General features: G+C 43.9%; 1 long non-coding RNA gene across 7 annotated transcripts in view; it reads right to left on the minus strand.

Annotated features, from left to right (window-relative positions):
* The window catches only part of LOC140494441 (uncharacterized), a 56,271-nt gene that overhangs the window by 28,244 nt on the left and 4,626 nt on the right, over window positions 1-23,401 (minus strand). For all 7 annotated transcript variants that reach the window (XR_011963963.1, XR_011963962.1, XR_011963958.1 and 4 more), the window contains exons 3-5: window positions 19,704-19,832; window positions 10,404-10,586; window positions 1,632-1,776 (exon numbers count right to left, since the gene is read on the minus strand). This is a non-coding gene — a long non-coding RNA (uncharacterized lncRNA). The remainder of the gene's footprint in view (window positions 1-1,631; window positions 1,777-10,403; window positions 10,587-19,703; window positions 19,833-23,401) is intronic.

A 23,401-nucleotide genomic window follows, 5' to 3' on the forward strand; every position in this document is an offset into this window, starting at 1 on the left:
TGCAATACTCTGTCCAGTTCTGGTCGCCCAGTTATTGTGAGGATATTATTAAGCTGCAGGGCGTTCAGAAGAGATTTACCAGAATGTGGCTGGGTATGGAAGGCTTGAGTTTTGAAAAAAAGCCCATCCAGCCAGTCTTTTTTCACTGGAGCCTGGAGGATGAGAGATGGCCTGATGGAAGTTTATGAAAAAGATGAGGGATATAGATAGAGTTAATGGCAGTTACCTTTTCCTCAGGATGGGGGAGTCTCAAGTGGAAGGGCCACATTTTTAAGGTGAGAAGAGGGACATGTTAAAAAAAAAACATGGGGGCTAATTGTTACACAGAGGGTGGTTTGAGAGTGGAATAAACTTCCTGAGGAAGGGGGGGGGGAAATGTGGGTACAAATACAATGTTTAAAACACATTTGATTAAGTACAGGAATAGGGAGGGGTAAGAGGGATATGGGCCAGCAACAGGCAGCTGGGATGTGTTTAGTTTTAGGTTATGTTTGGTACCAACTGAAGGGTCAGTTTCCATGCTGTATGGCTCTATGGCAAGAATATAGTTTTATTCCATTATTTATGAAAGGCTGCAATGGAAAGCCAGGGAACTTAAGACCAATTAGCCCAACGTCAGTGGTGGGTAAGTTGTGAAAGTGATTCTGCCAGATAGGAGTCACATTCATTTGGAAAAGCAAAGATTGATCAAAGATCGTCAGCAGGGCATTGTGCAGACAAAGTCAGGGCTCACGAACTTGATTGATTTCGTTGAAGTTGTGACCAGATATTGTCTACACCAATGTCAGCAGGGCCTTTGACAGGGTTTAGCATGATATACTGGTTAGTAAGGTTAGATCACATGGGATCAGGGAGAGCTCGCTAACTGGATACAAAATTGGCTTCACATTAGGAGACAGAGGGAGGTGGGAGAGGGTTGTTGTTCAGACTGGAGGCCTGTGACCAGCGGTGTGCCATCAGGATCAGGGATGGGCCCACTGATGTATATCATCTACATAAACGATTTGGTTGAGAATATAGGAGCCATTGTTTGTAATTTTATGGATGATCAAATTAATGGTGTAGTGGACAGTGAATACGGTTATCAAAGGGGATCTCGACCGACTGGTGCTGCATGCCTCTGTCTCCAGTTATTGGAGGAGGAGACTTCCGAGATAAGGCATGTTGTAGATACTGAAGCAAGTTACAGAGACAGGGATGGTAGGCTGGAATGCAGTACATTTCAAATATGTAGAGGGACGAAAGGGAAGGGAGGAGGTTACAGGGACTGGAACTGATGTAGGGGTTACACACTGTTGAAGACACTGGTCAAGGAGACATGACATAGATACAGTGTTGGAGAGGGAGCGCAGAACAGAAAGATCCCAGGCAGCAGTCCCACCCTCTCGTGGGAGGCCTGCTTTCCCCTTTGTTGTACTGATACTCACTAAGACAGCACAGACCTGGATCGATAACTGTGACACTCCCGATGCTGACTCAGTACAAAGTAAGTTAAAGTTGGGGCGGTGATTGAGCCTGGGGTGTGTCTGTACTGTGCTCCCCCTCCAGCACGGTATCTATGTCATGTCTTGTTAGCCGATGTTTGGACCCCTCTCATTGCTCCTTGCTCTGTGCACTGTGAGTGATCTTACCTCACTGCAGGATTTATTGAAGGCTCCAGATCTCCCTGCACTTTGTCTCTCTGGCTGACCAAACATCTTCAATGTGGTGATGGACGAAACACCCAGCAGCTGGGACTTCCACTGAGTCAGTAACTTCCTGAGTACCTATAGGAGACTGAAAGATAGATAGATTAGGAAATTAGACAGCAGCAGTGAGGGTTACACAGGGAGAATGATACTGTGTCCCACAGATATCTGGAAAATCCCAGTCTCCATCCCTGGCCTGTGCTGCTGTATCTCTCTGGAGTGGACAATTCTGTTGGCTCAGGATTTGGAGTTGCTGCAAGAGTGAGAGACACTGACAGAGGCAGCAATTAGATCCAGACAGTGAGGGATACCACTTAGAGAGAGACTGAGTGATATCACCAGAATTCAGGATGATTTTAGGATCAAACAAGTGTGTCGGAAGAACGAGTTTAGCTTCATGATGTATCAGTGCTCAGGGTTGAGCAACCTGTGCACAGGTGAAGTGCTGGCCTGGTATTATTGCTAGACCATGTATGCCAAACCTCAGTGAATGTTCTGTGGAGGCTGGTTTAAATCCCACCATCAGAAATGGAGAAATTTGAAATCAATAACTCAAACAAATGGTAATTAACAATCCATAAATACGTATGAAAACATTGCTGATGTACAAAAAAAAGCCCAAACACGTGTCTTTTAGAGAAGGACATCTGCCCATCCTCATGTGGTCTGCCCGACATACCCACAGAAAAATGTTTGCCTCTCAATGACCCTCTGAACTGGCCGAGCAAGTTAATCAGCTCAAGGGCAGCTAGGTCTGAGCAAGAAAGGCTGGTCAGCCAGAGACACCCATATCCCATACCTGATTTAAAATAATCCATTCGGATGGTCCCACTGGAACTGTGCAGGGACCAGTATCTTGGCCAATCATGTCGGTAGGTTTATGGACAGGGCTTCAAACTGACAGAGAGGATGCTGGGACTGGATTCAGGTAAAAGGAGCTTTCCAAATCCACAGAGAAAAGGTGAAGTATAGGAACAGTGTGGGAATGTGACTGAAGACAAGCAGAAAGGAACAGGATGGGACAGAGTTTAACTAAACCTGTACATCAGGGAATCGATTTGTGAGAGGAAATTGTGGGAAAGAGTAAATTATGTTTATTTTGGAATGGATAATGTCTCTTCAATAAGGTAGATTCATTTGTGACACAGAGATAAAAGAGACTTAGACACCAGAGAGACGTGTTTACAGGGCAAACAAAAGGTGGACATAAGTTTTCAATGGATCACAACCTTGCAGAAACTCAGGCAAAATGGGTAACACTAACAATAATGGATAACATAGGCATTACAGAGAAAGCATTTGGTCTCAGATCATGAAGTAGAGTCAGTCTGAATGTAAATTCTGGCTACTACTTGCCAAGGACACAAGCAGCAGAACAGTTTTAGCCACTGAACAGCATTTCATTGCTCATCACTGTATTAAACATTGTTAAAAAATTCCAAACACATTATGATAATTTTGGGAAACTTCAATATTCCCATAATCTGGGACAGTCACACTGACAACAGGAATATTGGAAGAGGAGTTCAGAGAACTTTTTTCAGTGTTGCTTTGAATAACAAATTGTGCAACTGGCTAGGGATATAACTATCTCAGTGCGATCGTTGTGTGATGAAACTTAGTGAATAAGTAATATCACCTGGAGAGATCCTCTGGGAAATTGTGATAAAGTGCAGTTTAAAGAAATATAAAGTTTTAAAGTGAATCACAGAAAGGACATGCGACAACTAGAAACAAAAATAACCAATTACATGGGTTTGAGAGGAGAAATGACCAAGGTAAACAGGCTAAACAGACTGAAATGTGTGCCTGTAAATGAACAGTGGAAACCATTTGAAGGAACAGTGTAAATCACTCAACGAAAGAACATTCCATTGAAGCAGACAGCATGAAATTTCCACCGGCCCCTCACTCAGGACAAAATGTATCATATTCGATTATGAGGATGAGAAGATCATCACAAAGTACTTAAAATGAGAGTGTGTTGAAGGAGTAAGTGTTAAAGGGATTGCAAAGGGTCTGCTAGCAGGGGGAAGGCAATGGGAAGGGGAATCATTGTCAGGATTTAATGTCACAAAAGGAACAGGGAGAGGTGAAGGTACTGGAGGTGGTAAGAGTGTTACAGAGAGTGGCCAGGGCATGAACAGTGTTACAAAGCCACACCGATTTGCTGCAGCTGGATGTGTTTGCAGAGGTAGGGACGGACGTATGTATTTTTATTTATCCATTCATGGGATGTGGGTGCCACTGCTAATTAGCCAGAGGACAGCTCAGAGTCAGACATATTGCAGTGGGTCTGGAGTCACATGTTAGCCAGACCATGTTAGAATGTCAGATGTCCTTCCCTAAAGGAGGTAAGTGAACCAGATGAGTTCTTCCCACTGATCAACAATGCTTTTATGGTGACCTGACCAATATCTTGTACAGATACAACATGACATCCCAACTCCAACACTTAATGCTCTGCCCAATAAAGGAAACCAGCCCAAACGCCTGTTTCACCAGCCTGTGATACCACTATCAAAGAACTGTGTACCTGCATTCCTGGGTCACTGATTGACAAAACTACCCAGGGCCAGAACATTAACTGTACAATCCCGCCCTGGTTTGTTTCACCAAAATGGATCACTTCACATTTATCTAATTAAACTCCATCTGTTATTCTTCAGCCCACTATCCCAGCAGTACTGTTCATCCTGTTGTATCACAGATAACTTCATCACTGTCCACTTTACCACCAATTCCAGTGTCACCCAAAAAACTTATTTAACGGGAAACCAATATTCCCATCCAAACCATTTATCCAAATAACAAACAACAGGGGACCGACTCCACCGCTGGTCACATGTCTCCAGTCAGAAAATAAACATGTCTCCCATCGCCCTCTGTCTCCTACCATCAAGCCCAACTTCCTATCCAGTTGACTAGCTTCTCCTGAATGCCATATCCTTTTACACTGATCTGAGCTTATTACCCAGTTTAAGATACGACAGTTAGAACACAGAACAGTACAGAACAAGACCCTTCAGCCATGGTGACATGCCAATCCTTTATCCGACCGTAAGATTAAAAAAGAGTGGCAGATAAAGTTTAATTCAAATAAGTGCGAGGTGTTCCATTTTAGGAAAGTACTTCTTAACAGGACTCAAACACTTAATGGTAAGGTCCTAGGGAGTGTTGCTGAACAAAGAGACCTTGGGGTACAGGTTCATAACACTTTGAAAGTGGAATCGCAGGCAGATAGGATAGTGAAGGCGGCCTTTTCTATGCTTTCCTTTATTGGTCAGAGTACCGTGTACAGGAGTTGGGAGGTCATGTTGCGACTGTACAGCACATTAGCTAGGCCATTGTTGGAATATTGCGTGCAATTTTGGTCTCCTTACTATCAGAAAGGTGTTGGGAAACTTGAAAGGGTTCAGAAAAGATTTGCAAGAATGTTGCCAGGGTTAGAGGATTTGAGCTACAGGGAGAGTGTCAGAGGCTGAGGGGTGACCTTAAAGAGGTTTACAAAATTATGAGGGGCATAGATAGGGTAAATAAACAAAGTATTTTCCATAGGGTAGGGAAGTCCAGAACTAGAGGGCATAGGTTTAGGGTGAGAGGGGAAAGATATGAAAGAGACCTAAGGGGCAACATTTTCACACAGAGGGTGGTACGTGTATGGAATGAGCTGTCAGAAGAAGTGGTGGAGGCTGGTACAATGGCAACATTTAACAGGTATTTGGATGTGTATATGAATTGGAGGGGTTTGGAGGGATACGGGCCGAGTGCTGGCAGGTGGGACTAGATTGGGTTGGGATATCTGGTCAGCATGGACGGGTTGGACTGAAGGGTCTGTTTCCATGCTGTACATCTCTATGACTCTAACTTCCATACCCTTCATTTTATTACCATTCATGTGCCTATCCAGAAGTATATTAAATGTCCCTAATGCATCTACTTTTACTGCCACCACTGGCAGTGCATTCCACATACACCAATCAGTCTGTAACGAGCCTACCTCTGAAATCTCCCCTTAACCATCCGCTAATCACCCGAAAATTATACCCCCTTGTCATAGCTATTTATGTCAGGGTAAAAAAATCTCTCTCTATTCACTCTATGACTCTCAGCACCTTGTTCACCTCTGCCAAGTCACCCGTCACCCTTCTTCACTCCAATGAGAAAAGCCTAATCTCCCTCAACCTTTCTTCATAAGACATGCTCTCCAGTACAGGCAGCAACCTGGTAAATCTCCTCTTTACCCTCTCTAAAGCTTCCACATCCTTCCTGTAATGAAGGGAACAGAACTTAACACAATATTCCAAATGGGGTCGAACCAGGGCTCTGTACAGCTGCAGCATAACCTCATGGCTTTAAAACTCAATTCTCAAACTAATGAAATCCAACACAATATATTCCTTTTTAACAAGCCTATCAGCTTGGGTGGCTACTTTGAGGGATCTAGGGACTTGGAACCCAAGATCCCTCTGTTCCTCCACACTGCCAAGGATCCTACCTTTAACGCTGTATCCTGCATTCAAATTCAATCTTCAAAATGAATGACTCCACACTTTTCCAGATTGAACTCCATCTGCCACTTCTCAGCCCAGCTCTACATCCTGTCAATGTCCCATTGCAACCGACAACAGCCCCCCACACTATCCACCACTCCACCAACCTTCGTGTCTTTGGCAAACTTACTCACCAACTCTTCCACTCACACATCCAACTTATTCATAAAATCACAAAGAGCAGAGGTCCTGTAACAACTCCCTGCAGAAAACCACAGGTCACTCAGCTCCAGGATGAATTGTTTCTATCGATCATCACCCTCTGTCTTCTGTGGGCCAGTAATCCCGTATCCAGACAGACAGGTTTCCCTGTATCCCATGTCTCCGTACTTTCTGAATGAGCCATAAAGGTGTTTCATCACATTCTCAAAAGATTCAATAAGACATGTAAGGCATGGCCTACCCCTTACAAAATCATGCTGACTACCTCTAATCAAACTATGGTTTCCCAAGGAATAATAAATCCTGTCTCTCAGAGTCCTCTCCAATAATCTGCACACCACAGACATAAGACCGAGAGGTGTGCATTTCCCAGGATTATCCCTATTCCCTTTCCTGAACAAGGGACTAATATTTTCCTGCCTCCAATCATCTGGTAAGACTCCAGTGGACAGTGAGGGCACAAAGGTCATCACCAGGTGCGCAGCAATCCATTCCCTCGGTTCGTATAGTAACTTTGGACGCATCTCGTCTGGTTCAGCGACATATCTATCCTTATCTTTTACGAAATTCTCAGCATATCGTCCTTCTTAACATCCACCTATACATGTACATCAGCCTGTATCACGCTGTCCTCACAAACGACAAGACCCTTCTCAGCAGTGAATACTGAGACATAGTATTCATGAAGGACCTCTCATTAAGGAGCTCCTTTATCTCAGAATCTCCTCGAACAACTTCCCCATCACTGGGCTCACCGGCTGTAATTTCCTGGCTTTTCCCTGCAGTCCTTAAGTGACGGAACAGCATTAACAACCCTCCAGTCCTCCAACACCTCACTGTGTCTGTTGATAATATAAATATCTCTGTTAGGGATTCTGTAATCTCTTCCCGAGCTTCCCACAATATTCTAGCACAGACCTAATGAGCTCCTGAGGATTGATCTACCTTTATTTGATTTAAGATTCCAACACTTGCTCTTCTCTGGTGAGGATTCTTTCCAACACATCACTATTTAATTCCCCAAGTTCCCGAGCTTCCATGTCTTTCGCCACAGTAAATTCTGACACGATTATTTTGTCTAAATATCTCACCCATCTCCTCTGGTTTCACACATTGGTGAGCTTATTGATCTTTAAGGGGCCCTATTCTCTACCAAATTACTCTTTAGCCCTTATTGAAACTTGTGTAAAGTTCAAATTCAAATACACCATATCCCCTATACCACTACACCCCTCCTACACCCTTACAATTCTGCCATTTATATTCACACCAACAAATTAAATCCAACAGGCTCAAAAACAAATTCTCTTTTATCAAATGTGTTTCTAAGTGGCCAGTTATTGTATATTGACATATCCTTTCTAACTATTTCAGCATGCTGGGTCAGATGCTGGGAAGTTAGAAAACTTAACAGTGCAGCACAGAAACAGGCCATTCGGCCCACCACGTCTATGCTGTCGAAGATACTATTCTAACTCATCCCATCTGCCTGCACATGGTCCATATCCCTCTATTCTCTACCTGTTCATGTTTCTGTCTTAATCCCACTTGAAACCTTTACTCACATTTCTGCTTCTACGACCTCCCTCAGTAACATCCACTCTACACAAAAAAACACTTGCCTCACACATCTCGTTTAAACTTCCTCTTTCTCACCTTAAACCAGTATTTGAAACCAGCTCTAGTATTTGAAACTTACACACTAGAAAAGAGATTCTGATTATCTAAATTATCTAACCCTGTTCCAAATGTTATATTACTGTACCTGGTCACCTGTCAGCCTCTTATACTCTCATTAAACAATCCAACTTTGTATAATTTCCTCTTACACCAAACACACCCTTAAAAATCCCTAACACAGGCAATGTGCTGATAAACCCCTTTTGTCCCCTCTCCAAAGCCTCCCCATCCTTCCTATTGTGTGGAGATGAGACCTGCACACAGTACTCCAGATGTGGCCAAACAAACATTTTATAGAATCACAGCATCAGATGCAATCCACAATACCCAACGTTGTGACCGATGAAGGTCAGTGCTCCATTTGTTTTCTTTCCCAGCTGAAACACTTCTGTTACCATTTTCTGAGAGTTACTGACTTGCACCAAGATCCTTCTGTATATCAATATCCCTCAGTATGATAACTTTCTTATTGAATTTGACACTATCTCACACTTGTCCAGATTAAACTAAATTTGCCATTTCTGTCTATCTCTCCAACTGTTCTGTTATCTCCTGCAGATTTTAGTTCATGAGGGAAGCAAAGGTTTTGTGGAAAAGGCAGGAAAGTAGAGTTGAACAGCCATGATCTGATTGAAGGACAGAGCATACTCAATGGGCCAAATGGCCTCATTCCCCTCCTAAATCTCATGGTCAGGGCACAAACTCAATATATCCTGCATAATATTATTTGTCTCTGCTCACAAAACTCCTTTATAATGGGATTCTTGGATATTTATTAGTACACAGCATTTGATCTACAAATATGATATGATGTTATAGAAAACTCTCACCTACAATCCAGGATTCTATCCGTTACAGTACTGATACCCATTGCTGTATGAATCGGCATGGAGACCACTGTCACACACAGTTACTGTCCTGCTCTTGCTACAAGTACATTCAGTGTCCTGACTGTAACCATATTGACATTCCCATCACTGGGTGGTGCCTACAAAAGAATTTCTGCTAACAGTTGCTGCTGCTTGCTTATTCTCAGCTCTACTTTTCATATTCAGATCCACATGTCTGTCTCATTAATGCATTAACATCATCCTTCCTTCACAACTTGTTGGCTTTTTGCCTAGTCTGCCTATTGGGACTAGATTGGGTTGGAATATCTGCTCAGCATGGATGGGTTGGACCGAAGGGTCGGTTTCCGTGCTGCACATCTCTCTGACTCTATGGCTCTATCCCAACAACCCTTCAGTATTCACTTCCCAGCGATGGTCATTCTGCAGCTACATCTCCGGAATGACAGTTCCATCATATCTGTTCACTGTCATTCCATCTCCCTTATGGCGAATACAGGGAGTCATTCCTCGGTAGTGGGGAGTTGAACAGATGCGTAGAGGTTACAGAGATAGGAAGGCTTACAGGACTCGAGGATGTTAGAGTTAAAGAGAGTTACATCTGGTCAAGAATGTCAGTGGGACAAAGGAGTTTGGGGATTGGAGGAACTTTCAGAGATAGAAGAGGGAGCTGGATTAGATTCTGGAGATAAGGATAGGGATGGAGAAAGGAAGAGATAAGCAGACGAAGAGGCACAGACAGGGGGCTGTTTCATCTCAGAGATTATTGTGTATACTAATAGAGATATGGAAGGTTGTCGTGACTGAAGACATTTACAGATATAAGGCGGCTTCTAGGCTCTGGAGGTTACAGAGATCAGAAGGCAATGGAGAATGCCAGGTTATTGGGATGGAGACAGTTACACAGATGGGGAGGGTTGCACAAACTGAAAGAGGTTCCTATGGTCGGGAGGGGTATGGTGTCGGGAATGAGAGTGAAATTTAACAAGATAAAGATCAAAGAATTGGAGAAGGATAAGGAGATTACAAATTTTTCACAGCTAAGGAAGGATTGTAGGAGCTGGAGAAGATTACATAGGTAGGGACGGATGGAGAGGTTAAAGACAAATACATTGACATGGAGGGTGGTATTGGTGGGAGGAGCTTACAGGGATAGACAGGGCTCTCAGGGTTTATAGGGATGAAGGAATTTAGTATCTACTGGAGAAGGTTAGGGATTAGGGTGTTAGGGACTGGAGAACCTGACAGAGACAGAGACAGAGACACAGAGAATGATGTGGACTAGAGGAGATTCCAAACAGAGGAAGGATTATCGGGACTGGAGAATATTACAGAGATCACTAACACAGCATGGGCCAGGATTGATGCCTGCGATCCCCTGTGCTGTCGCATTGAGGACCAATACAGAAGAGGTGAAAGCAGGACCCTCACAAGATGGTGGGAATGAAACCTAGAATGTTGCTGTTCCTTACCCAGCTCTGTATCTCTGTCCTGTCTTCCTGGTCTACCTCCACCCTGTGCTGTTTACTGTGAGCGATCTTAACAGTTGCAGGAATTACTGAAGGCCCCAGATCTCCCTCTCCATCTCTCTCTGGCTGACCAACCAGTTTCAATGAGGTGATGGATGAGACAGGAGTTAGGAACATCCTGATGACCTGCATGAGACAGAAATAGACAGAATGGGAAACTAGAATGATGCAATGAGGATAACACATGCAGAGTGGCACTGAGTCCAGCAGAGATCTCGATAATCCCAGTCTCCATCCCTTGCCTGTGCTGCTGCATCTCTCTGGAATGTTCAATTCTGTTGACTCAGGATCTCAGACCATCTGTAAGAGGGAGAAATGCTGACAGAGGCAGTAAATAGACTGACACAGCGAGGGATACCAGATGGAGAGATACTAAGTGATAGCACATTATTAGACACTGTATTAACAGGGAATTATTTGAATTTGTAACAAAGGCACTGGGATAATTGTGAGGGGATTCAACCTTCCTATCTCATCATCTCTTTGGCAGTGGCTCACAGATGAGGCTGACCCTCTCCCACTCTCAGTGGGGGTGGGAGAGTCTGGAGTTGGCTGTACAGACCGATGTGACCTTCCACAGACTCGGTTACACTTGAGGCTGATGGTGGACATGGAAAGGGGGTGGGTGGGGCGTTGATATAACAGCGCGCTCCTTGTGCTGTTTTCTCCTGGATTCCCGTTTTCCCCACAGAAAGTCTCGAGGTGCTCGACACCTTCCCAATGCTCCTTCCCCACTTCAGACGGTCTTGGCCGATTTGATTAAGAGCTGAAAAAAAAACTGATCAATTCTGAAGTAACCAACATTTAGAAATGTGTAGGAGTGCAGTAGGAAGAGGAAATATTGTCAGTGTTTAATCAGAGTAGCGGAACAGGGACAATTGAAGGTGCTGGAGTTGGTGAGAGTGTTACAGAGAGGGGCAAAGGCCTGAACAACATTACAAAGCCAGTACGGATTGCTGCAGCTAGAGCCGTTTGCAAAGGTAGGGATAGACATCTGTATTTTTCATTGATTCATTCACCGCCTAAGGATGTCACCGGATGGACCAGCATACATTGCCCTCCTGCTAATTGCCCAAGTGCAGCTCAGAGTCGGCCATATTGTTGTGGGACTGGAGTCACATGTGAGCCAGACCAGGTAAGAATGTCAGATATCCCTCCCTAAAGGACATATGTGAACAAGTTGGTTTTTTCCAGATAATCAACAATGCTTATACAGAGGCCTCACTAATGTCCTGTACAGATACACCATGACATCCCAACTCCTACTCTCAATGCTCTGCTCAATGAAGGGTAACCCTCCCAAACACCTGCTTCACCAGCCTGTTTACCCATGACGCTACTTTCAAAAAACTGTGTACCTGCATCACTGGGTCACTGACAACAGTACCCTGGGCCCGAACATTAATTGTACAAGTCCAGCCTGGTCTGCTTTACCACAATACAACATCTTGCATTTCTCCACCTGTTATTCCTAACCTCAGTGGTCCAGCAGTACTGTTGATCCCATTGTACTCTTCGATAACCCTCTTCACTGTCCACATTATCACCAATTTCAGTCTCACTCACAAACTTGAGAACCATGGCGACTGTATTATCATCCAAACTGTTTATATAAATGATGCACAACAGTGACCCAGCGCCGAACCCCAGGGCACACCGTTGGTCACAGGCCTGCAGTTTGAGCAGCAACTCTCTATGAACATGCTGTGTCTCCTACCATCAATCCTGTTTTGTATCCAGTTGGTGAGCGCTCCCTGGTTCTGTCTGATCTAAACTTACTAACCAGTCTGTCATGCAGAACCTTGTCAAAGGCCTTGATAAAGTTCATGTGGACATCGTGTACTGCTCTGCTTTGATCTCTCACTTGTCTACCTCCACACTCAGGTTTGAGGCATGATTTCCCATTCACAAAGCCATGCTGACGATCGTTAATCTGTCCTTACCTTTCCAAATGCACGATGATCGTTTCTCTCAGAATCTCCTCCAACAACTTACCACCCTGCCATCAGTCTCACTGGTCCGTAGTAGCTGTTGATGATACAAATATCTCTGGAAGGTGCCCTGTAATTTCCTCCCTGGCTTCTCACAAGGCGCTGGGATATATCTGACCATGTCCCAAGGTTTTATCTAACTTATTGCATTTTAAGACATCCAACACCTCCTGTTCTCCAATGTGCACTCTTTTCAAGATATCACTATGTATTTTCCTAACTTACCGAGCTTCCATGTCTTTCACCACAGTAAATCCTAACGCAAAATATGTGTTCAGTATCTCCCCCATCAGCAGTGATTCCACACAGACAGCCTCATTGATCTTTCAGGGTCCCTATTCTCTCCCGAGCTAAGTTTTAGCCCTTGTTGAAACTTGTCAAAATACTTCTGAAATTTCAAATATCCCTCTACCACAACTAGCCTCCCCCAACCTTATCTATTCTGCATTTATAGTCACACCAAAATATAGAATCCAACAGATTTAAAAATATTCTCCTTTTATAAAATCATACATCTCCCATTGTTTCTAAACATCCAGTTATCATTTATTGTCATATTCTTTATAGCACATTCCAGCACGTTACCGACTTACTGTCAGGCTAACACCGTTTGGTTCAGACTCACTGCACAAAGGATTTTGGGAATCCATGTGCATCAATCTGAAACAGGTAGCTTCCAGGATCAGCAGGTCATAGAGAAGGCAAAGGGAATGGAGTCTAAAAATAGGGAGGTCTTGCTAAAATGATGCAAGGTACAAGTCAGACCACACCTAGATTATAAAGAACAGTATGCGTGCCCTAAGGAAAGACATTCTTGTGTTGGAGGCAGGCCAGGGAAGGTTCACTCGGCTGATCCTGGAGATGGCAGGATTTTCCAATGAGAAGAGGTGGAGTAGATTGACCTTGAACCTAATGGGGTTTTGAAGAACGGGAGAGAAATTGAATGAAACATCCTGGATTGTGAGGGGCTTTGACAGGGTGGATGCCGTGAAGTTAGAAACTAGAATAGTACAGCACAGGAAAAGGCCCTTCGGCCCACCATGGCTGTGCTGACCATGATGCTATTCTAAACTAATCCCATCTGCCTGCACATGGGTGATATCCCTCTCTTCTCTGTTTGTTCATGTTTCTGTCTAAATGCTACTTCAAAACTGAGTGACAGTCTGCAGAGAACAACAGAATCCACGAATCCCCGTTGCATGTATCAGGGTCAATGACAAAAGTTTCATTCTTTTAAAAATGACAACTCCTCAATTCCTGCATCTCATAAAACTGCCATTTAAAAATATTAAAATAAAGAACATTCTAAATGAAGGTTTTGATGCGGTGACCTCTGGTCAGTCCTGTCGATCTGTTTGTTACCAGATGCACGGAGAGTGCTTTTTACCAGAGCATCACCAGGTCAGTGTCAGGCACACAGAGAGAACGGGCAAATAGATTCACACCTGAATTCACATCTCCCAGCCTGGCAATCGTAAGCTGTGCTCACCATTCCGGTAAAGATCTCTAGAAACAGGACATCAGAGCCAGAAGACTGGAGGTTGGCTATCGTGTTGCTACTATTTAACAAAGGCAGTAAGGAAAAGCCATGGAACTATAGACTGGTGAGCCTGACATCGGTGTGTACGTTGTTGGAGGGAATCGTGAGGGGCAGGATGAACATGTATTTGGAAAGGCAAGGACTGATTAGGGATAGTCAATATTTCTTTTTGAGTGGGAAATCATGTCTCACAAACTTGATTGAGTTTTTAGAAGAAGTAACAGAGAAGATTGATGAGGGCAGAGCAGTGGATGTGATCTATATGGACTTCAGTAAGGCGTTCAACAAGGTTCCCCATTGGAGACTGGTTAGCAAGGTTAGATCTCACGGAATACAGGGAGAACTAGCCATTTGGTAAAGAACTGGATCACAGGTAGAAGACAAAGAGTGGTGGTGGAGGGTTGGTTTGCAAACTGGAGGTCTGTGACCAGTGGAGTGCCACAAGGATCGGTGCTGGGTCCAATATTTTGCATTGTTTCCATAAATGATCTGGATGTGAGCATAAGAGGCATAGTTAGTAAGTTTGCAGATGACAACAAAATTGGAGGTGTAGTGGCCAGCAAAAGAGGTTACTTCCAATTACAATGAAATCTTGATCAGATGGGCCAATGCGCTGAGAAGTGGCAGATGGATATTAATTCAGATAAATGCGAGGTGCTGTATTTTGCGAAAGCAAATCTTTGCTGGACTTATACACTTAATGGTAAGTTTTGACGGAGTGTTGCTGAACATAGAGATATTGGAGTGCAGGTTCATAGCTCTTGAAAGCAGAGTTGCAGGTAGGTAGGATAGTGAAGAAGGCATTTGGTATGCTTTCTTTTATTGGTCAGAGTATTGAGTACAGGCATTGTGAGATCATGTTGTGGCTGTACAGGACATTGCTTAGGTCACTTTTGGAATACTGTGTGCAATTCTGGTCTCCTTTCTTTGAGAAAGATGTTGTGAAACTTGAAATGGTTCAGAAAAGATTTACAAGGATGTTGCCAGGATTGGAGGGTTTGTGCTATAGAGAGATTGAATAGGCTGTGGCTGTTTTCCCTGGAGCATCGAAGGCTGAGGGGTGATCATTTAGAGGTTTATAAAATCATTAGGGGCGACCATATAGAGTTTTATAAAACCATATAGAGCTTTATAAAGTAGGGGCATGGAGAGGCTAAAGAGACAAAGTCTTCACCCTCGGGAATGGGAGTCCAGAACTGGAGGACACAGGTTTACGGTTAGAGGAGAGAGATATAAAAGAGACTTAAGGGGCTTTTTTTCCACGCAGAGGGTAGTACGTGTATGGAATGAGCTGCCAGAGTAAGTGGTGGAGGCTGATACAAAGATATCCAGATGGGTATATGAATAGGAAGGGTTTGTAAGAATATGGGCCAGATGCTGGTAGGTGGGACTGGATTGGGTTGGGATATATGTTCGGCATAGACAGGTTAGACTGAAGGGTCTGCTTCCATGCTGTACATCTCTTTGACTCTAAGATCGGCTGAATGGTCCAATCAAAGATGATCTGTGATTCAAATCTTAACATCCTTCAGGGTCCACAACCCATTCTTGGTCCCATCCTGCAGGCTCTATGAATCCCACACTGTCTAACCTCCTGCAGGATCCACGTTCCTTCCTACATTAGTACCATCCTCCAGGTTCTGCAGCCCTTCCTACCTCCGTAACATGGCCCAGTCTCTACAAATCTTCCTTCCTTTGCAATGTTCCCCAGAAAGGCACTGGAGGATGGTGGCATTTACAGAGTTAGGGAGGGATATCGGGATTGGAGGATTTTGCAGGCATTAGGAATATAGGGACTTGAGGAGGTTTCACAGTTTATGAGTGTTATATAGATTGTAGGAAGTTACAAAGATAGGGATGGTTTCAGATTGGAAGAATCTGCAGAAAACGTTTACATGGTTAAAGGCAGGAACCTTAGCAGTGTGCACGAACAGAGTGATCCTGTGTCCCTGAAGTTACCACCCAAGTTGAGAGGGTGTTAAGAATGCATATGGTGTGTTGGCTTTCATTAGCAAGTATGGCTAAGACCCTAAACATTTGTTTTCCCTCCAGAACTTACTGTGGACAAAGACTGGGGAACGCAGAGAACAAGAGTAATACGTTAGACCACAATTGGAGTTCTCTGCAATTCCAACCTCCCTGCTACAGGAAGGATGTTGTGAAGCTTGAAAGTGTTCAGAAAAGATTAACAAGATGTTGCAAGGATTTCTGCTGAATAAGCTGGGGTTATTTTCCCTGGAGCATCAGAGACTGAGGGGTGACCTGACAGAGGTTTATATAAACATGAGGGGCATGGATTGGGTAAACAGTCAAGGTCTTTTCCCGGGGTTCGAGAGTCCAAACCTAGAGAGCATAGGTTTAAGGTTGAAGGGGAAAGGTTTAAAAAAGGGACTGAAGGGACAACTTTTTCATGCACATGGTGCTGTGTGAATGGAATAAGCTAAGAGAGAATGTAATGGAGACGGATACAATTATAACATTTAAAAGGTATCTGGATGGATATATGGACAGTCAGAGTTTAGCGGTACATGGGCCAAATGCTGGTAAATGGGATGAATTTATTTACATCTTGTAGTCAGCATGGATGAGTTGGACTGAAGGCTCTGTTTCCATGCTGCACACCTCTGTGATTTGAAAAGAGTGCATGTTACAGAAGAGGTGGTGCTGGTGGTTTTAAAACACAAAGGAATGGAAAGCCCCAGGCCCTGATTAAGAGTATCACAGGACATTGTGGGATGCTAGGGAAGAAATTGTGGAGCTTCTAGCAAGGGTATTTGTACCACTGACAGCCATGTGTGATTGGCTGGAAGGCTGGAGGGTGGCATAGTGGATTTCTAAGATTCCAAAGGGATCTTGATGAAATGGGTGAATTGGCTGAAAAACCGCAGATGGAATTCAATCTGAATAAATGCGAGGTAATGCATTTGGTAAAACAAACAAGGGTAGAGCTTATACAATTAATGTTCAGGCCTTGGTTAGTGTTTTAGAGCAAAGGGACCTCCGGGTTCAGGTACATAATTCTTGAAGCTTGCATCACAGGATGGGTAAGACAGTGCTTTGCATGCCTGACTATTGCTTAGTCCATTGAGTGTAGGATTTGGGACGTCATCTTGAGATTGTGCAGACATTTGTGAGGCCTGTTCTATAATACCACATCCAGTTCTGGTCGCCCAGTTATAGGGAGGATATTATTAACCTGAAGGGTGTTCAGAAGAGATTTACCAAGACGTTGCTGGGTATGAAATGTTTGAGTTCTGAAAAATGGCTGGATATGCAGAGTTTTTTTTGACTGGAGCCTGGAGGTTGAGAGGTGACCTTATAGAAGTTTAAGAAAAAAAGTTGGGATATACATAGAGTCAGTGGTAGCTGCCCTTTCCTTTGGGTGACGGAGTCACAAGTGGAGGGGCCACATTTTTCAGGTTAGAGGAGAGATATGTTCAAAAAAAAGGATATAAGGGGCAATTAGTTACACAGAGGGTGGTTTGGGTGTGGAATGAACTTCCTGAGGTGGATGTCGGTACAATTACGTTTAGTTAAGCACATGAATAGGAAAGGGTTGGAGGGATACAGGCCAGCAACAGGCAGCTGGGACAAGTTTAGTTTGAGATTATGGTTGGTATCAACCGAAGGGTCAGTTTCCATGCTGTACAGCACTGACAACACTATGGTTTTGATCCATTATTTAAGAAAGGCTGCAAGAGAAAGCCAGGGAACTGAAAACCAATTAGCCCAACGTCAGTGGTGGGTTAGTTGTGAAAGTGATTCTGCCAGACTGGAGTTACATTCGTTTGTAAAGACAAGGATTGATGAAAGATAGTCAGCATACAAAGTCAAGTCTCACTAACTTGATGGCTTGTGTTGAATTGGTGACCAGACATTGTCTACACCAATGTCAGCAGGGCCTTTGACGGGATTTAGCATGATTTAGGTTGTAGGTTTGCTCGCTGAGCTGTAGGTTTGATATCCAGATGTTTTGTTACCTGGCTGGGTAACATCATCAGTGGCGACCTCCAAGTGAAGTGAAGCTGTTGTCTCCTGCTTTCTATTTATATCTTTCTCCTGGATGGGTTTGTGGTGAACCCCAGGAACCCCATCCAGGATAAAGATATAAATAGAAAGCAGGAGACAACAGCTTCGCTTCACTTGAAGGTTGCCACTGATGATGTTACCGTGCCCAGGCAACGCAATGTCTAGATATCAAACCTACAGCTCAGAGAGCAAACCTACATCCTAAACCTCAATCTGAGCAACAAACCTTCATAAACCTTGCATTTAGCATGATATACTGGTTCGTAAGATTAGATCACATGTGATCAGGAAGAGCTAGTCAACTGGACACAAAATTGGATTGACAGTAGGAGACAGGGGTTGGTGGGAGAGGGTTGTTGTTCAGACTGGAGGCCTGTGCCCAGCGGTGTGCTACAAGGATCAGGGATGGGACACTGATGTGCATCATCTACATAAACAATTAGGTTGAGAATATTGGAGTCATTGTTAGTAATTTTGTGGATGATCAAATGAATGGTGTAGTGGGCAGTCAATACGGTTATCAAAGGGGATCTCGACCAACTGGGCCAGTGGACCAAGGCATGAAAGATGGATTTTAATTCAGGTATTGAGTTTTGGACTAACTCAGGTAATGGTACACTCCTGGGTAGTATTGTCGAACAGAGAGATACCAAGAGGTGCAGTTATATTGGTCTTTGGAAGTAGCATCACAGGTGGACAGGGTGGGGAAAGCGGTATTTGGCACACTTGCTGTCATTGGTCAACACTTTGATACATGAGTTGGAGATATTTGTAACATTGCCTTCAATATTTCCCTTGGAGAGAGGTGGCTTATAAAGGGGTGACCTTATAAAGGTTTATAAAACCATATGGAGAGTAAGAATGGTGAATAGCCACAGGTAAGTGAGTCCAAAACTAGAGGGTATAAACGTGAGGTGAGAGAACAAAGATTTAAAGAGGGAGCTGAGGGGCAACATCCACAGAGGATGGTGCATAGACGGAATGAACTGCCAGGGGCACATGGGAGAAACAAGAACAATTACAACTTGGAAAAGAAATTTAGGCAGGCACATGGAGAAGGGAAGGTTTGAAGGGATATGGGCCAAACACAGGCAAATGCGACTCATTCAGGTTTGGGGAAAATAGTCAGCATTGATGACTTGGACTGAAGGTTCTGTTTTCATGCAGCATGATCCTGTACCCAGTTAAAGAGGAGGAGAATACGGAGAGAAGGCATGTTGTAGACACTGAAGCAAGGTATCGTGATAGGGATGGTAGTCTGCAATGCGGTACATTTCAAATATGCGGAGGGCCTAGATGTAAAGAAGGAGGTTACAGAGATAGGAACTGTTATAGGAGTTAAAAATTATTGAAGACACTGATCCACAAGACATACCTTAGGTACAGTGTTGGAGAAGGTACACAGAACAGAAAGATCTCAGGCAGCATTCCCACCCTCTCGTGGGAGGCCTGCTTTCCCCTTTGTTGTACTGATGCTCACTAAGAGAGCACAGGCCTGGATTGATAACTGTGAACTCTCTACGTTGTCTCAGTACAATGTAAGTTAAAGTAGACGTGGTGATTGAGCCAGAGTTGTGTCTGTACTGTGCTCCCCCTCCAGCACCGTATCTATGTCATGTCCTGTTAGCTGATGTTTGGATCCCTCACATTGCTGTCTGCTCTGTGCATTGTGAGTGATCTTACCTCACTGCAGGATTTATTGAAGGCTCTAGATCTCCCTGCACTTTGTCTCTCTGGCTGACCAACCATCTTCAATGGGGTGATGGATGGAACACCCAGCAGCTGAGAAGTCTATTGAATCTCCCTGAGTACCTACAGGAGACAGACAAATAGACAGAATGGAAAATTACACTGATGTAGTGAAGGTTACACATGTAGAATGGCACTGAGTCCCACAGAGTCCCTGTGCTGTTGCATCCCTCTGGAGTGGAGAATTCTGTTAGCTCAGGATCTGGAGTAGCTGCAAGAGTGAGAGACACTGACAGAGGCAGCAATTAGACCCACACAGTAAGGGATACCACATGGAGAGAGACTGAGTGATATCACCAGAGTTCAGGAAGGTGTCAGGATCAAACAATTGTGACAGAAGAAGATGTTTAGCTTCATGATGCCCTGGTATCAGTGCTCAGGCATGAGCAACGTGCGAGCAGGTGAAGTGATGGCCTCGTGGTATTGTTGCTAGAGCATGTATCCAAAACCTCACTAATGTTCAGGGGAGACAGGTTTGAAACCCACCATCTGAAGTGGTGGAATTTGAAATCAATAAATTCAAATATTATAATTAACCATCCATAAATATGTATGAAACCATTGCTGAGGTACAAAAAACCCAAACACTTGTCCTTTCGAGAATGACATCTGCCCATCCTCACATAGTCTGCATGACATACCAACAGCAAAGTGTTTTCCAAATCCAAATAGAAAAAGGTGATGCATCAGAACAGCATGGGAATGTGGCTAAAGACAAGCAGAAAGGAACAGGCTGGGCCAGAGTTTAACTAAAACTCTACATTAACGAATTGGATTGTGATAGGAAATTGTGGAAAACAGAACAGAAACTTGTTTTCCGCATAGACAAAGTATCTTCAATAAGTTAGCTGGATTTGTGACACAGCTGAAAGAGATTTAGATACCAGAGAGATGTGGTTACAGGGTAAACAAAATGTGGAACATAAATATTCAATGGTTTACAACCTTGTGGAAACTCAGGCAAAATGGACAACACTAACAATAATGGGTAACAAAGGTGTTAGATAGAAAGCGCGGGGGGTGGGGGTGGGGTTTCTTAAAAATAAACGGGCAAACAATGGTCACAAAATATCCTTAGCAGATAATGTTCAGGATAAGCCACGAGATATTTAATAAGTACAGTTAGAGGAAGAGGATCCCCAACTAAGCAGTGGGGCCTGTTAGAAACCAAAGGGACAATCTGTGCATGGAGCCAGAGGAAGCAGGTGAGGTCTTCAATGAATACTTCCCATCTGTATTCACTCAGGAGAAAGGCATTGTAGGGATTTCAGTTGGGATGGTGAGGCTCTGGAACATCTTATGATCAATGAGAAGGAGGCGTTAAATGTATTCACAGGCAAAAAGGTGGAGAAATTCCCAGTTACAATAAAATATATCCCAGGCTGCTATAGGAGGTAAGGGAGGAGATTGCTGGGGCCCTGGCGGATATATTTAAAACTTTGCTGGCCACAGGTGAAGTGCTGAATGACTGGAGGATGGCGAATGTGGTTCATTTGTTCAAGAGCAGCAGTGATAGGCCAGGTAATTACAGAGAAGATAGTCTGACAACAGGGGGAGGGAAAATATTGGAAACAATTGTGAGGGACACGATGAATCAACATTCAAAAGGACAGGAATACATTAGGGATTGTCTGTATGGATTTGGTAGAGGACTGTCCTCTGATATTGATGAGGCCAGTGCAGATGGTGTGGTAACATGGTGTTTATTAATGTCTTTGACAAGGTCTCACATGGAAGGCCGGTCCAAAAGGAAAGAGCCCATGGAATCCAAGGCAAGTTGGAAAATTGGATCCATAATTGGTGGAGCAGGTTTTTCACAACTGGAAAACTTTGCCCAGCGGGTGTACCACAGGGTTCTGTACAGGAACCATTGCTGGTTATTATGTACATTAATATCTCAGATGTGAAAGCAGAAGGTATCATTGGTAGGTTTGCAGATGACATGAAAGGTGAGGGTGTTGTCCACAGTGAGGAGCATGGTCTCAGGCTGCAGTCTGATATCGATCAGATGATAAACTGAGCAGAGTAATGGAAGATGGAGTTTACTTCTGATCACTGTGAGGTAATGCACTGTGGGAAGTCTAATAAACGGACGATATCCATCATGAATGGTAGGTCCTCTTGGAGTACTGAGGAATACAGGGACCTTGGTGGACAAGTCCCTGGATGTCTGAAGGTGTCAGCACAGGTAGACAGGGTGGGGAAGATACCTGAACTGGGAACAGGAGGGGGAACCAACATCCTGGTGGGGAGAGTTGCTGGAGCTGCTCGCGAGGATTTAAAATCGTCTGGCAGGGATGTGGGACTGCAAACAGTCGTAAGGCCAGAAAGAAGTTTGAGGCTGGTATAAATGTTCAAGAGAGCAATTTAAATAGACAAGGCAGGCAAGAACATAGCAGGCAATGAGGGAAAATTGATTAATTAAACTGCATTTATTTCAATGCAAGGGGCCGCACAGATAAGGCAGATGAACCCAGAGCATGGAAGGGAACATGGGACTGGGATACCATAGATGTTACAGAAACACAGATAAGGGAGGGACAGGACTGGCAGCTCAATGTTCCATGGGACAGAGGCTACAGGAAGGATAGAACAGGAGGCAAAACAGGAGGAGAGGTGGTGGTTTTGATTGGGGGAAAACATCACAGCAGTACCTCGAGGGAATATTCATTCAGGATCGCCGAGTTAAATGATATTAGTGGAACTGAGAAATAAAAATTAGTCATCAGTTTGCTCCGATTGTACAAAAGCGATAGGCAATGGGAGATGAAAGAGCAAATATGTCAGGAGATCTCAGATATCTGTTAGAATGATAGCGTTGTAATGGTAGGGGATTTTAACCTTTCCAAACCTGGACTGGGATTGCTACTGTGTTAAGCAGTTGGATGGAAGGAATTTGTAAAGTGTTCCAGAAACTCCCAGTCATTATGTAAATGACCCAACTGGAGAATGGGGCTAAACCTGACCTCCACTTGAGAAACAAGGTAGGGAACAGGACTGAGGTGTTAGCAGGGACGCACTTTAGAAAGTCACCAGATTTGTAATAGTTTGAAAATAGTGATGGAAAAGGACAGGCCTGGTCCACAAGTTCAAGTTATACAATGGAGCAAGATAGTCATGAATTTTTAAAGTAGATTTGGGGAGGCTATTTGCAGATAAAGGGAAGTCTGGTAAGTAGGAATATTTTAAAACCGAGATAAAAGGAGCGTTCAACGCCAGCGTGTTCCTGTTAGTGTGCAGCTCAATGCTGACTGAATTAGGAAACACTGGCTGAGTTTCGAGGCTCCAGTCAAGAAGAAAAGGGTCACATGTCAGATATAACTGGCTGACTCAAGGGAATCCCTTCAGGAGCATCAGGGCTGTAGCAATACATTTAGGATGGAAATCAGGAATGTAAAAAGGGGACACGAGATCGCTTTGGCAGAGAAAGTTAAGGAGAATCCAAAGAGACTCTACAAGTGTATTAAGAGCAAAAGAAGAGCTCGGGACAAACCCAGTCTCCTTAATGATCAATGAAGGCAACGATGTGTGAAACTACAAGGTCCAAAACAAATATTTCACTTTGGAACTTACTGTGGATAAAGACTGGGGTGCTCAGGGAACTAAACAGTGTTTGGCCTGACTACTATTGG

Source organism: Chiloscyllium punctatum, chromosome 24 (assembly GCF_047496795.1).
Source record: "Chiloscyllium punctatum isolate Juve2018m chromosome 24, sChiPun1.3, whole genome shotgun sequence".
NCBI classification, from domain to species: domain Eukaryota; kingdom Metazoa; phylum Chordata; class Chondrichthyes; order Orectolobiformes; family Hemiscylliidae; genus Chiloscyllium; species Chiloscyllium punctatum.